The sequence below is a fragment of the Choristoneura fumiferana genome, chromosome 19 (genome assembly GCF_025370935.1).
Source record: "Choristoneura fumiferana chromosome 19, NRCan_CFum_1, whole genome shotgun sequence".
NCBI lineage: Eukaryota > Metazoa > Arthropoda > Insecta > Lepidoptera > Tortricidae > Choristoneura > Choristoneura fumiferana.
This window is the reverse complement of record NC_133490.1, coordinates 2,625,822-2,639,391: the sequence shown is the minus strand read 5'-3', so window position 1 is coordinate 2,639,391 and position 13,570 is coordinate 2,625,822. Positions and strand designations below refer to the sequence as shown.

The 13,570-nt window shown below is 38.1% G+C and overlaps 1 protein-coding gene across 1 annotated transcript in view; it reads right to left on the bottom strand.

Annotated features, from left to right (window-relative positions):
• Positions 1-12,367, bottom strand: part of LOC141438591 (calcium-dependent secretion activator-like) — a 45,791-nt gene extending 33,424 nt beyond the window's left edge. The window contains exon 1 of the mRNA XM_074102456.1: positions 12,062-12,367. The gene's annotated coding sequence lies outside the window, so the exon portion shown is untranslated. The remainder of the gene's footprint in view (positions 1-12,061) is intronic.
• Positions 12,368-13,570: the final 1,203 nt, after the last annotated feature.

The window sequence follows — 13,570 nt, the reverse complement described above, 5'->3', positions numbered from 1 at the left end:
AATTTTTAGACAGCTCAAACAACAGAAAATTTTACTGATTCCGAACATGCATATATAATCTTAAAACAATGTTGCTTAGTCAATTTCTCCTTTCAATTCTGGATATGATATGATTCTATTAGGTAAAACCTGCTTGAGCTAAAAAAGGTAGAAATCTACTAAGAGGTTTTGTACACACAGTTTTTTAGCGCGTTTTAGAAAAGCGTATTGACAGCGCGAGTGTTATACCTATGACGCTATTAATCGCTTACTACTATGCGACCCGCTTGCTCGTTTACCACTTAGTGAGCGGAACGCGCGAAGCAAATGGCTAGGCTATGAACAAATTATTATTTATTCATAGAGGCTAGGACATAAATTACACCTAGGTATTTGAACTAAAGTCACCGATATAACATTTTAAGCTTTCGTGATTTTCACTCAAAATAATAAGTCAAAATACCACCAACAAATAAATAAGTGTGTAAGTGTGTGTTATAAATAAGTTTGTGTTGTGTGTCGATGTGATGGGGTGACAAATAAAAATGTCCAAGGTCGGGTAGTTCGTGATACGACTACCGGTACTATTTGTGATCAAGTGCGGGTAGTTCGAAGGGCTCGCGCTGCTAGGCAGACTTGACACCCCACACTTCAGTCTACTTGTGACCACGGCTACTCTACTGTAATGTTGCCGAAACGTTGAGGTAAATATTACTTGTGTGCGTTTTAAGCGTGGTAAGTCCCGTTGGTGGTATTTTGACTATGAGTCACCAATATAGCTTGAAGAATACGCAAGTTGAAGTGACAATGGGACCACATTGGTGGGGTTCCCACTAAGCACTAAGGACTGATGACATCGCAAGAGTTATGGGCAACTGGTAAGTTGTTCATTATTAGCTTTCTTAAAGGCCGGCAATGTGGACCCAATGACTCCTCTTGAGTTGTTGGTACCCATGGGTGGTGGTGATCATTTCCCGTCAGTTGATCCTCCCTCTCTTAATTAATAAGTTTTTGGTAAAAATTTCATTTTTAATACAAGCTTTTTTTGTTGACTTGTATTGTCACCCAAACTACATTTGCATACTAAATTTCATGTCGATGCTATTAACCATTGAAGAGTTCCGTCCTGTGGAGACGATCTTGGCTGGACTAGCAGGATGTCACTACCAGATTATAGTATTGTCACGCAATTTATATAAGTATATTATAAAATTTCAAGTCAATCGCACTACTGGAAGTTGGTCGAATTTAACTTGCAAGATTTCATTACAGACAGACAGACAACGGGACAGGTGAAACTAAATAAAAGCTTGTAAAAACAACTGTGATGTTCTAAACTTCTAACTAAGGGGAAGGCCTGTATTCATCAGTAGACGGCTTCTGTCTGATGATGATGACTTATTACTATTATAAACTCTAGACTTTCCCAAATTGAGATTAACGCAGGCCTTTGTGCTCCGAAATATTCAAATTATATTTGCATAACCATACTGGCGTATGTTATATGTAATATAATATATCTATTATTAAAGTAATATTGCCTAGCCGCCATCCTTCTAGGTTATTGCTCGAGCTTTACTTGACTGGAATAATATTGGATTTTCTATGACTGCAGTATAAGCCAAGCGTGGCACAATAAATAGTCAATTCCAATTCCACTAAATTGCCTAATTTTTAGGGTTTCATAGCCAAAATGGCAAAAACGGAACTATACATAGTTTCACCATGTCTGTCTGTCTACCTGCGGCTTAGCTTTGAGACTGTTAGTGCTAGCATGGATATATGTAGCAATTAATCAACTCAATAAATGCTAGGTATCTTTATTCAATTACATTTACATTACATTAAATACTATACTCCATTTATTTTAACATTTGACGACCAGATGGCCTAGTGGTTAGAGAACCTGACTACGAAGCTTGAGGTCCCGGGTTCGATTCCCGTGTCGGGGCAGATATTTGTATGAAAAATACGAATGTTTGTTCTCGGGTCTTGGGTGTTTAATATGTATTTAAGTATGTATCTATCTATATAATTATATTTATCCGTTGCTTAGTACCCATAACACAAGCTTTGCTAAGCTTACTTTGGGACTAGGTCATTGGTGTGAATTGTCCCGCGATATCCGTGATATTTGAAACTTAACGCTACAATTTGGACACGTTTTTAAATGAAACAAGGAAACTATTTAAAATTGTGTTAATTTCTATGATGAAAACATAATAAATACAGCTAATAAATGTACATGTACGTATTTTTAGTCCGTTTGTGTTCGAAATACCAAGAAACGTGTTGCAAGATAATTTGACCGATAATTCAAACCTTAAATTAAACGGAGTATAGTCACTCAATCATTCTGAGAGGAGCCCTGTGCCCAGCTGTGGGACGTATACCTATCTATGGGCTGGGCTGATGATGATGTAAAATTAATTAAGTACTTATTATTTTCTTCTGTGTGGTGGTTGTACCTTTTAAGACCCTAAATATCTTTGCCGAAAAAGTGGTACTTAAAATAAAATGAAGAAAACAAATTAAAATAATTTTAAGGGTATTGTATTTTTTAATAGAACCAAGTATCTAGAATTTTTTCTTTATCCCGATATTCCCACGGGATAGGGATAAAATCTGTAAATGACAACCGCTGGGCTTAGAGTCATGAAATTTGGTATGTAGGTTGGTGGACGTCTGGAATAACACATAGGCTACTATTTATCCCGATTTTGAATTTGACATGGTCGAATTTGGCATGGTTGTTATAATATAACGTCAATTAAAACCACGTTGAAATTTTAGGGAAATCCCACGAGAATTTAATAAAATCCCGGAATTTCAATTCAACTGCTGTATCTAATGTTTATACGCGTGCGAAGCCGCGGGTGAACGCTAGTAATAAATAAAATACATATACTCAAGAAAAAACGTGTCCAGTCACGCTATGAAGTATTAACAAGCTTATAAGAAACAAAGTGGGTCACATATTGATTGCTATGAATGACTAGCCATTTCATTAAGGAAGTAGAAGAATGCAACGTTTCGCGACCTTGTGAACGCGCTGTATATCGGCGAATACAGGGTGATTGGCGGTTTGGTAAATTTATTTTCAAGTAGCGATGTTAGTGAATAGTCATAGACTCATAGTAGGTACAGTCACCAACATTAATATCTGCCACAGCGGAGCGTGCAAAAATATCTGACACGTCCTTCCAGCCCTAGAAATAGAGTCGTATTAGATAATTTATGCACGCTTGTTGTGTCAGATATTGGTGCTGTGACTGTAAGTACGTGTTTTTGAAATTTTCAATTTTAATACGCTTTGTTTGCTGATAGTATTTTTTGTCGACTGTACTAGAGTTGACGTCCAAAGTACCTAAGGTCCTCTGTATCATACCATGATCGTAACATCGTGTCAGGCAAAAATATATTGTTTGTATCAAAAAGTAGACTGTGCCCAGCACGTTTCGTAACCAACCGTCGCCGTGTTATGTGTGGTGTGCGTGGCATTCCGTTCCTGACACGTTCCTATTACGGTCATAGCATGGTAGGTGTAGTGGGTAGAGAAGAGACCCTTAATATTTTTTTACATGTTATCATGTGATCAGTCGAAAAACTATGAGCCGATGAGTCGCAGTGGCTTAGCGTGGGAATCAGCCGCCCGGGGCAGAAGAAATTTTTCCTTTTTGATCGAGTTACCTAAAAAGCGAGATGCCTATAAAGGCGTTATGCCTAAACATGAAATTTGCCTAAAAAGCTGTTTGCCCTAAACGAGTGATGCCGGTGAAGCAGTATGCCTGAAGTGTGAAGTTGACTAAGAAGCAGATTGCCTAAAGTCGATGCCTACAGAGCAAAATGCCTACAAAGCAATATGTCTAAGTAGTTAAATGCCTACAAAGCAATATGCCTAAGTAGCTGCCGTGCCCCCGTCCTCCCGTCACGCTATTTGGGGTTAAACCAAAAACGAGTTCCACCGTTAATTTTATTAATTTAAAACTAGCTGTGCGAAGATAGGTTAATAAATGAAGCGTTTCTATTGATTCATGAAAATTTGAAACCACATTCCTCACACATTGTTTTCTAATGTATACAGATTAGCAAATATTATGGAACAAATATATGTATTTTACATTAAAATAGGCCCCGGTTATTCTTTTCTTCGCTAAGAATTTTTCCAATCTGCACATTATTAAACTTACCGCTCCTAGTCATATTGTATTTCAGGCAATCAGCTTCTCAGTCATTTAAAATTTCAGACGTTCTGCTTCATCGGCATCTCTCGTTTACGGCAAACAGCTTTCTCAGTCATCTTGTATTTCTGGCAAACTGCTTTACAGGTAATTTAAATTTAGGCAATCTGCTTCTTAGGCAACTTCACACTTTAGGCATACTGCTTCACCGGCATCTCTCGTTTAGGGCAAACAGCTTTTTAGGCAAACTTCATATTTAGGCATAATGCATTCATTGGCATCTAGCTTTTTAGGTAACTCGATCAAAAAGGCACTTGGGCCGTAGTTCCCACGCGGGCCCAGTGCGGATTGGGAACTTCACACATACCCATACCATTTGTACACCACATTTGCAGGTGGTAAGACCTTGTGCAAGGTCCGCCCGGATTGCTACCACCATCTTGCTCGCTAATCCTGCCGTGAAGCAGCAGTGCTTGCACTGTTGTGTTTCGGCGTGGAGAGTAAGACAGCCGGTGAAATTACTGGCACTTGAGGTATCCCATCTTAGGCCTCTAGGTTGACAACGCATCTGCAATCCCCCTGGTTTTGCAGGTGTCTATGGGCGGTGGTGATCTCTTACCATCAGGGTGGGTCCTGATCTTGCTTGTTTGCCATCCAGTCGAATAAAAAAAAACAATAAATTTTTATGGTATTTTGCCGCCCTCTAAATGTGCCGCCCGGGGCGGACCGCCCCACCCGCCCCAATTACGCTACGCCACTGATGAGTCACATGATCCAGCGTGTAGTTAACTCCACAGCGGGGGGCGAATTAGCTCGAATGGCAATGGGCATTCCATATAGTACGGAGAACAGATGGCCGTTGGGGCCGAAAAGTTCTCGAATGGAGACCGCGGATCGGCAAGCGCAGCGTAGTACGTGCAACGAGATGGACGGGGGACCTGCTGTGCCCTTAGTGTAAGTTTTCGGTTACAAAATACGTCTCGATCGCGTTCGCGTTAAAATCTCAATTTGTATGGAAACACGTACATCGCAAACGTTCCGCTAGAGGCGCTTTTCGTGTTTGCATACAAATTGAGATTTTAACGCGAACGCGACCGAGACGTATTTTGTAACCGAAAACTTACACTAAGGGCACTGGTTAAAGCCACAGGCTCACGTGGATGCAGGCCGTTCCCAACCGAAGCAACTGGAGGTCCATGGGCCTATGTCCAATAGTGGACGTCCTACAGCTGAAATGATTATGATGAAATTTCCGAAGTTGGGTAGTTAGTATATGTATGTGTATTTGAAATGTTTTTTTTGAGTTAATTTAAATTTCGGTTCTTTTACCTTTTCATTGTACTTGTAGTGTCTACTCTTGTGTCTGATATAATGTTAATCGTTCAAAGGACTGGAAGAGATCCCTTTAAGGGATAAGTTCGCCTTTGTACATCTTATTATCCTGTGTTCTGTTATTTTCATGTGTTTTATGTACAATAAAGAGTTTTACAATACAATACATACATACGAACGTTGCTGCAAGTTGTGTAAAAGCTTGAAAAGACATTTTAAATCTTATAGGTACTTAAGTAGATAAAACTACATAAATATTATAACTAACCTAACCAACAAAAAGTTAGAAAACCCCCCACTTTGTAACTTCAAAGTTCAAGTTCTTAAAAACATGACAACCATCGCTAGAAAACCTGATTTTAAATAAAAAAAAACGCAATCAAATCGGTTCACCCGTTTTAGAGCTACGGTGCCACAGACAGACAGGCACACATAGCGGTCAAACTTATAACACCCCTGTTAAAAATGCGGCGCATTATTCGTAAACGGATTCAATTTATTCCAGACAAATGGACTTTATTATAATATTGACCAGCGTCGCATATTACTTCATTCGTTCTTCTAAAATATAAATCCATATGTCGTCGCTCTCTCGCTAATCATGAAATTCCTAGGCATGCTCTTCTGGCCACCGGTCACTCTCACTGTCACTTTCGGTTCAGGAAACTTTAAGTTTAGTACGCAGGGGCGGATCCATGTAGTCTTTTTTATTAAATAAATAAATAAATAAATATCTTTGATATGTATGAATTCGCCACTAGATATATGTCTCCGAAATGTCAATCTCATACTACGTGGTTTATTTAGTGAATATTGTGCAGAAATTACGCAATGGTCTGTTTTTTGAGACGGAAGTTCCTCCTTTTCCGAACAAAACGGGGACTATGCTTGTGACATGCTCGATATTTTCATGGTACGGTTTAAGGTAAATATGATAATCTTAACTTTGTTTTCTGGCCTAATACAGACTTTGTTCAGCCATACTAATCACGCTACAGTATCCAATTCAATTGACCTAGTCCCAAAGTAAGCTTAGCAAAGCTTGTGTTATGGGTACTAAGCAACGGATAAATATAATTATATAAATAGACACATACTTAAATACATATTAAACACCCAAGACCCGAGAACAAACATTCGTATTTTTCATACAAATATCTGCCCCGACACGGGAATCGAAACCGGGACCTCAAGCTTCGTAGTCGGGTTCTCTAACCACTAGGCCATCTGGTCGTCAATAAAACGTTGAAACTTATCAATTAACAAAATGAATTCTCTGTCGTAGAAAGATATTGATTTTATTAAAATCAATGAGCTTAGAAAAATACGTCCTTTTGTCCTAGTCCCCGCCCAGGGGCCAAGGGGGGGATGACCCCCTCCCTCCCTCCTTGTTCAGCCCTTGTTAGTAAAAGTGTTTTCGCATATAACTCCTCGTAGTTAGCGCACACAAGCTTTGCCACAGTTGTCATTACCGGCGTCACTTAAAAATAACTGTCAGAAATGGCAAAACTAAGGGTTCGTCCTAATAGTTGACTAATCCTGGTTCCTGGTTAAAAATGCGAAAGTTTACGAGTGTGCGTTTGTTACCCTCCTGTTACTTCTTCACGCTAAAATAGCTGGACGGATTTGGATGAAGTTTGGTATTGTCTACATACCTAGTACATAGCTGTTCCTGTATGTCTGGAATAACACATATGCCACTGCACAGTGCAAATGAATTCCACAATATAATTATTGGGAATTCTCATTGGAATTTAGTAAAATCCCGGAATTTCAATTCGATTGCCAGATCTAAAAATTTACGCGAGCGAAGCTGCGGGCAGAGGCTAGTAAAGTACGATAAAAATAGGTAATATAGGTACCTTTGTTTTTTACCCAACGGCAAGGAGTGGTATTGTTGTGCTATAAAAAAACCTTTAATTCGGAAAACAGGTTCCATATGTTGTGCTATATGTAACTAACTTCACCCTAAACCGAAAATATATCTTTCTACGTATATACCTCTATAATAGCTCCCGCTCGGAACTTGAGTTGCTAATGAAATCGAAGCATAATGCTATACAATTAGGAGTAATTTTTCCACAAATTGGAGGGGTCCCTAATAGGCAGAAGTGGGGAATTATATCCAAGAATCGTACGAAGGGCCATAGCTGTCATTAATATTCTACAGGGCCCACAAGTGGGCTTAGGACGCTGACTTAGCAATAGGTAATATTGGTGCAAATACTGTTTTACCTTACCTATACTTCATCATCATCATCATCAGCCGGAAGACGTCCACTGCTGAACAAAGGCGTCCCACTTAGAATGCTACAATGAACGACGTTTCGATCTCAACCAGAGCTCATCTTCAGGGCAACACAACCGTTCACCATGGTACCAGATGTTAGGTTTGTGTGATTTGTGTCTTACAGTGTGGGGGTGGAAGAACTGCATGAACACACATTTCTTGCATAAACTTAGCTAGAAGGTCGCGGTTGAGCAAAGTAATTGTTACAGTTCATTGTTATGGACCTCCGCAAAGTAATGCCTGATTAGATAATGTAGTTTACTAAAGAATTACTTGAATAGAAACGTTCGAAAATCATACCTCTTTCCAGAGACAGTCGGATAAAAAAAACCACCATTACGTCTACACGCGACAAAATGCTCAGCCATAGTAATTGAGCTAATTTCATTTACTAACGCTCAATTACTCCGTAATGGGGTAGAGAGATAAGCGTAACGGAATTAAGGAGTCGGTTAAGGTTTAAGGTTCTTGTTTACTTTGATTTGAGATTTTCGTTTTGAGCAAATCCTGTTTTTAACCTCTGACGCAAAAGAGGGGTGTTAGAATAACTAAACTAAAGTAATAAATTACACTGCTACTGTTGCTAGGTAACGAAAGGGAGTGCGTAGGAGTAACGATAATTCCTAGTAATTTTTCCCAATAATGTTCAATAAAGATATTTATAGGTATTAAGTATGTTATATTGTATTAAAAACATCGCTTCCAATGTCATCATTATGTTTCAAAACATTCGTGGTCTAACATGTTTTAACTAAACGTAATTATAAAATCTCTGTCCGATTTAGCCACCCTATTAAAAAGTAAAATTGGAAAATATTCCATTACAAAACTATTTCATCCACCCACGCAAGCTTCTCCGTTACGCTTTGAAACGCCCGGAAGGTTACCATCGTGGGTTTTGATCTTTGACCTTTATTTAGGACAGAGCATTCTGGACTTTCAGCATTATTGTGGAATTAAGTACTATGTTTAAATGTCAGATTACCTAATATTAGTTTTTAGCTACATCTTCGCACGTATGAGATGTATCTGGCTGTTGGATTGAAATTCTGGGATTCCAATACAATAAAATACAGATATTATTTATTGCATACCACAAATCAGTACAATAATTGTATACAGAGACAAAATGGAGAGAAAACAGTAGGTTTAAAAATTCGACTGGATGGAAAACGAGCAAGTGGGTCTCCTGATGGTAAGAGATCACCACCGCCCATAAACATCTGCAACACCAGGGGTATTGCAGATGCGTTGCCAACCTAGAGGCCTTAGATGGGATACGGAATAAAATCGGAATAAAGAGCAAATGTGTTATTCCAGAGATACGGCTATCTGCATATACAATTCCATCCAAATCCGTCCTGTTGTTTAAACGTCAAAGGAAAATAGACACAGTCGCAAACTTTCGCAATTAAAATATTAGTAGGATATCCGCTATCCGCCTCCGCTATCAGTATCAGCTTCCGCTTTGAAGGCGATATTTGAGTTTTATTTTGAAATTAACATTGCAGGTGCTAAATCTATTTTTACTCCTAAAATTATAGCAATTCTTAAAAATATCTATTTTTAAAAAGACGTAGCTTGATGTATCCGTGGCCCTCCAAGTGTCCCCGACATTTCCCTACTTAATACACTTCACCGAAGCTTCCCATACCCCGCCGTTCTGTGGCCGTCTGGGAGGAAAACAAACGTCTGGTGTGACCTCTAGGTATTTTATGTATCGCTTTTGAGCGACGGATGCCGTAGGCGCTCATTAGTGGAGATAAAATGCTGCGGAGTATTCATATCTTTCTATTTACCCACTACTAGTTGTTGCCTTCAGACTTCGTTTGCGTAGAATTTGTTTAAGCGTGAAAGGCTTACATTCTTCAGAACAAATTGCGAGTGTAATAAAAGCTGTCCATCCTCTTGACTTAATATCTGCGTATAATCTACGTACCAGCGATTTCGCGGAATTTCGTATGTTTTGACGATAAACAGTAGTTTATGTTCGATATCCATCCTACATAGAGAGATACATATAAGATACTTCTGTGGCTTTATAACTACGGTGCGTTTTTATAGAAGCCGAGTAGACATACAGACTCTACCTAAACGTATTAAAACAAGCAGTTTGTGATTTTTAATATGTATTAATATGTATATAAGATATAGTATTATTTTAATATTCACAATAAAAGGTATATTAGGTACAATAAAATTAAATTAAGCTAAAACTATAATAAATCTAAAAAAACGTATTAGTTGGAAACGTCTAACCCCACCTCATATGTCATATGACAATATGTTATATATCTGACTAGCCGTTATCCGCGACTCCGTCCACGTAGAATTCGGTTATCACTATCCCATGGGAACTGTACAATTTTTCGGGATAAAAACTATCCTATGTCCTTCCCCAGGACTCAAACTAGCTGTGTACCGAATTTCATCTAGGTCGGTTCAGCGGTTCAGACGTGATGCAGTAACAAACAAACAAACAAACTGACAAACAAACAAACAGACTTACAAACTTTCGCAATTATAATATTAGTGGGATAACAGTTTTATTTTTATTACTCTATTTATTATATAAAAAAAGTATTACATTTTGTAGGGTCTTGTTTCTGACTTTCTCATTTTTGGTCCTCAACTAAATGCTCCTCTCATTCACTCAAAGCTTGACTAGTGGAGATCCCTTTAAAAAGGATAAGTTCGCTTTTGCACATGTATCCCATGTATGACGTTTGTCAAATATTTTTTCTTTATTTTTGTTCAATACGATTACAATCCTATTGTAATTAGTCGATTTTGCGTCTTTGGTCCGTATCTATGGAAACATTCAAAAGAATCCGTGCCATTTTCATTTACATTTTAACTAACGATGTCTTCTCTAGTGTAAAACGAAGGTGGTGTACGAGCAAAAATCCGCCAATAGGGAAGCAGTATTGAACAAGGCTAGGAAAATGAAGTACGTTCGTCCTATTGATGGATTTTTCCTCAGTCTGCTTCCTCACATATCTCTGGTTGCACAGCTTGTGATCCATGTTCGTGTATGATTCTTGTGGCATCAGCCAATGACTCAAATCTTACGTGATGTGATTTGTGAAACTACAGTATTATAGCTGCTAATAGTTTTAGCTTGGTTCCATGTTTACCAGAGTATGCGAGGGTGAAGTAATCCCTTCGATTCCACCGCTTTTTGTGTCCTCTGTGCGGTTGGAGATGCTCCCGTATAGGTTTGTTCAGAAACCAGACAAAGTGCCACTGATACAATACTTAAATCATCTGTCACAGATGCAAAGGCCGTTGATTGAAAAGTTAGAGCCGCAAAATAGAATTAAAAGTTCTTCAGTCAAATCACCTGTCCGAAACACTTCCTGATATTATCAAAGGGTTTCGCTATACCCAAAATACACCCAAAGTACAGTTTCCCGTTAATTCTCTTTTACTCCCGCCAAAACCTTTGATAAATTAGAACTATCCTATTTCTTTGAAGTAGCCCTTAAATGTTCTAAAATTAGTTAGGAGCTTGGTGAACTTTAGCTAATCTTTGTAATATGTCGTGGATCTTCAATTTACCATTAGTGTATGACAAAACTTTTGTACTCCCCTGCCTTAGCCTTACCCAGACGTCTATTGGGAGAAACTATTAGCTTCCCGAATTTTCATAAAAATATCTTTAGCCGAATACTTATCACGTAAAGGTAATATTTCATTTCTTTCTCCGTATTCAAATCTAAAGTATCAGCGAACCTATAAATAATTCAAATGCTGCCGAAGCTCAGTAGGTATTATTCACTTTCTCGTTACCATAAGTATCGCGACCAAACTATTTTTAGACTCTTTGTGACAAACAAATCCAAAGTAAGTCAACAATAAGTACTCAGTACCTCGCAAAACCTAAGTATAACACTGGCCTTCACGAAAATACCTTTCAGACTAAAAAGGTTAGTTTACATCTAGATGTGCCCTAGGGCTTGCACAAAAAATGCCGTTTTCATTGCTCTGAAAACCTTGACACCAAATTAATTAAGTTTTTATCAGTACCCCGTATCACAAGCCGTGAAGTCAAGTGGTTACCAACACAAATACCAACCTAAAAAAACTAATATATGCATAATGTCTGTACTTATATAGAACACCCGTTACATAAATCCTTCTTAGTTAGACTTAAGGCAGTCTATTTCTGTAAGAAAGCCAAAGGAATCCAATTTTAAACCTTACGTAAACAGAAAAAGAATAATTCGATTTAAAAATTACGTTTATTTTACAACAAAACATGAAAAAAAAGCCTTACCTTCACGCGGGTTTGTAAACGGCCAGTCGCTGCGCTCCGCTCATTTGAATTTAGAACGTCCGAATCACAGTTTTCAAGCACTATTTTATTAGGAATATTTACAGTTTTATTTACAGGTTCGTGTGATTTTTGCTGTGGTACTGGCTGGTTGAAACGTCAGATGTTCCGCATATTTTTGCGCATGCGTGCGAATGGCGGCGGCGCGGGTCGATATGTGATAAGGTATCGGCGAAGGCTGCGCCCCCATGCCGCGCGGCATTGGGAAAACGGGGTACGGATAAAACGAGGTCACCGTTCGCATTGGCCCGCGCTTCCGCCCAGTGTTGCCGTACTTCCTGTTTTTCATCGGTGTTGCTAGTGGGAAAAAATAAAATTTGGCAGGTCAGGGTTTATGTAAGAGCTGAGCTAAAAATGCATTGCTGTCAGTAAATTAGTGTCGACATGTGAAAAATGGCCTTTTTATTTTTATTAAGCCAGAACTAACATTAATCTCGTTAAAAGTTTAAAAGCTGGACTTGGTCCTTCGACCCGGATTATTGCAGGTGGCCATTGTTTTAATTTTGGTTTGGTTTTATTTAGAAAAGTGCCACAAAAAGACAGCTGTGTCTATTCTTATTATTGATCTTGTGACTTCTGTTCTTTGGCTGCGGCCCTTGATCTACTATATTTGTACAAATGCCAAATGGTTGCACTCTGAAGTAATTAAACGATTTGTGATAAGCTCGTATTTATTAAAGTGACTCCACGCAAATAGACACGTATACGCTACGTCTACAACTGTGTCGTTGCGACACATGTATATTTTTATATAAAAACCCAGCCACCTACCTAACACTTTTACATACATAATCATAATCATAATCATAATCATACATAATCATGTTTTTTTTTTTTTTTGTACCTAATAATTTTGTTGTCTTGTGTTGTGAATAAATGTATTTTCTTTCTTTCTTTCTTTCTTATAATCAACGTATAATACGAGTATGTTACGCAGACATACCTTTGTGATAGATACTCGTAAATCACGCATTCTCGATATTTGCAAGCTTTGAGGATGGACTCGTTTAACTCGTACGCCCGCTCCGCCCCGGTATTATCCCGTGGCTTTAGTAAACATCGAAAGATAGAAAATGCACTATTAAAACTACCTTCAAAAAATTTTGTAATATAAGTTAGTAATATAAGATAAAGTAATTAAAATTGTTAATTAACGTTAATAAACCTACTTGCATGTATACTCGTACACTAAGTTAGTTTTTTTAAATTAGTGTTTTCTTTTTAAGTGAATGTTTATATCCCTTCTTTTGAGAAAATAAAAATGTTAAACCATATATAAAGTTTAAAACACTAGCGTATTTTGTGGTGTTAATGATATTAAAAGATTTATATGGTAGTGGTAGGGTTAAATTTTTGTATGAAATTATACATGTGCCGCACAGACGTAGTTCTTGCACGTGTGATACGGAGTAGCCAGTTAATTGGTTTTAGTTTATGAATAGGTATAAATAA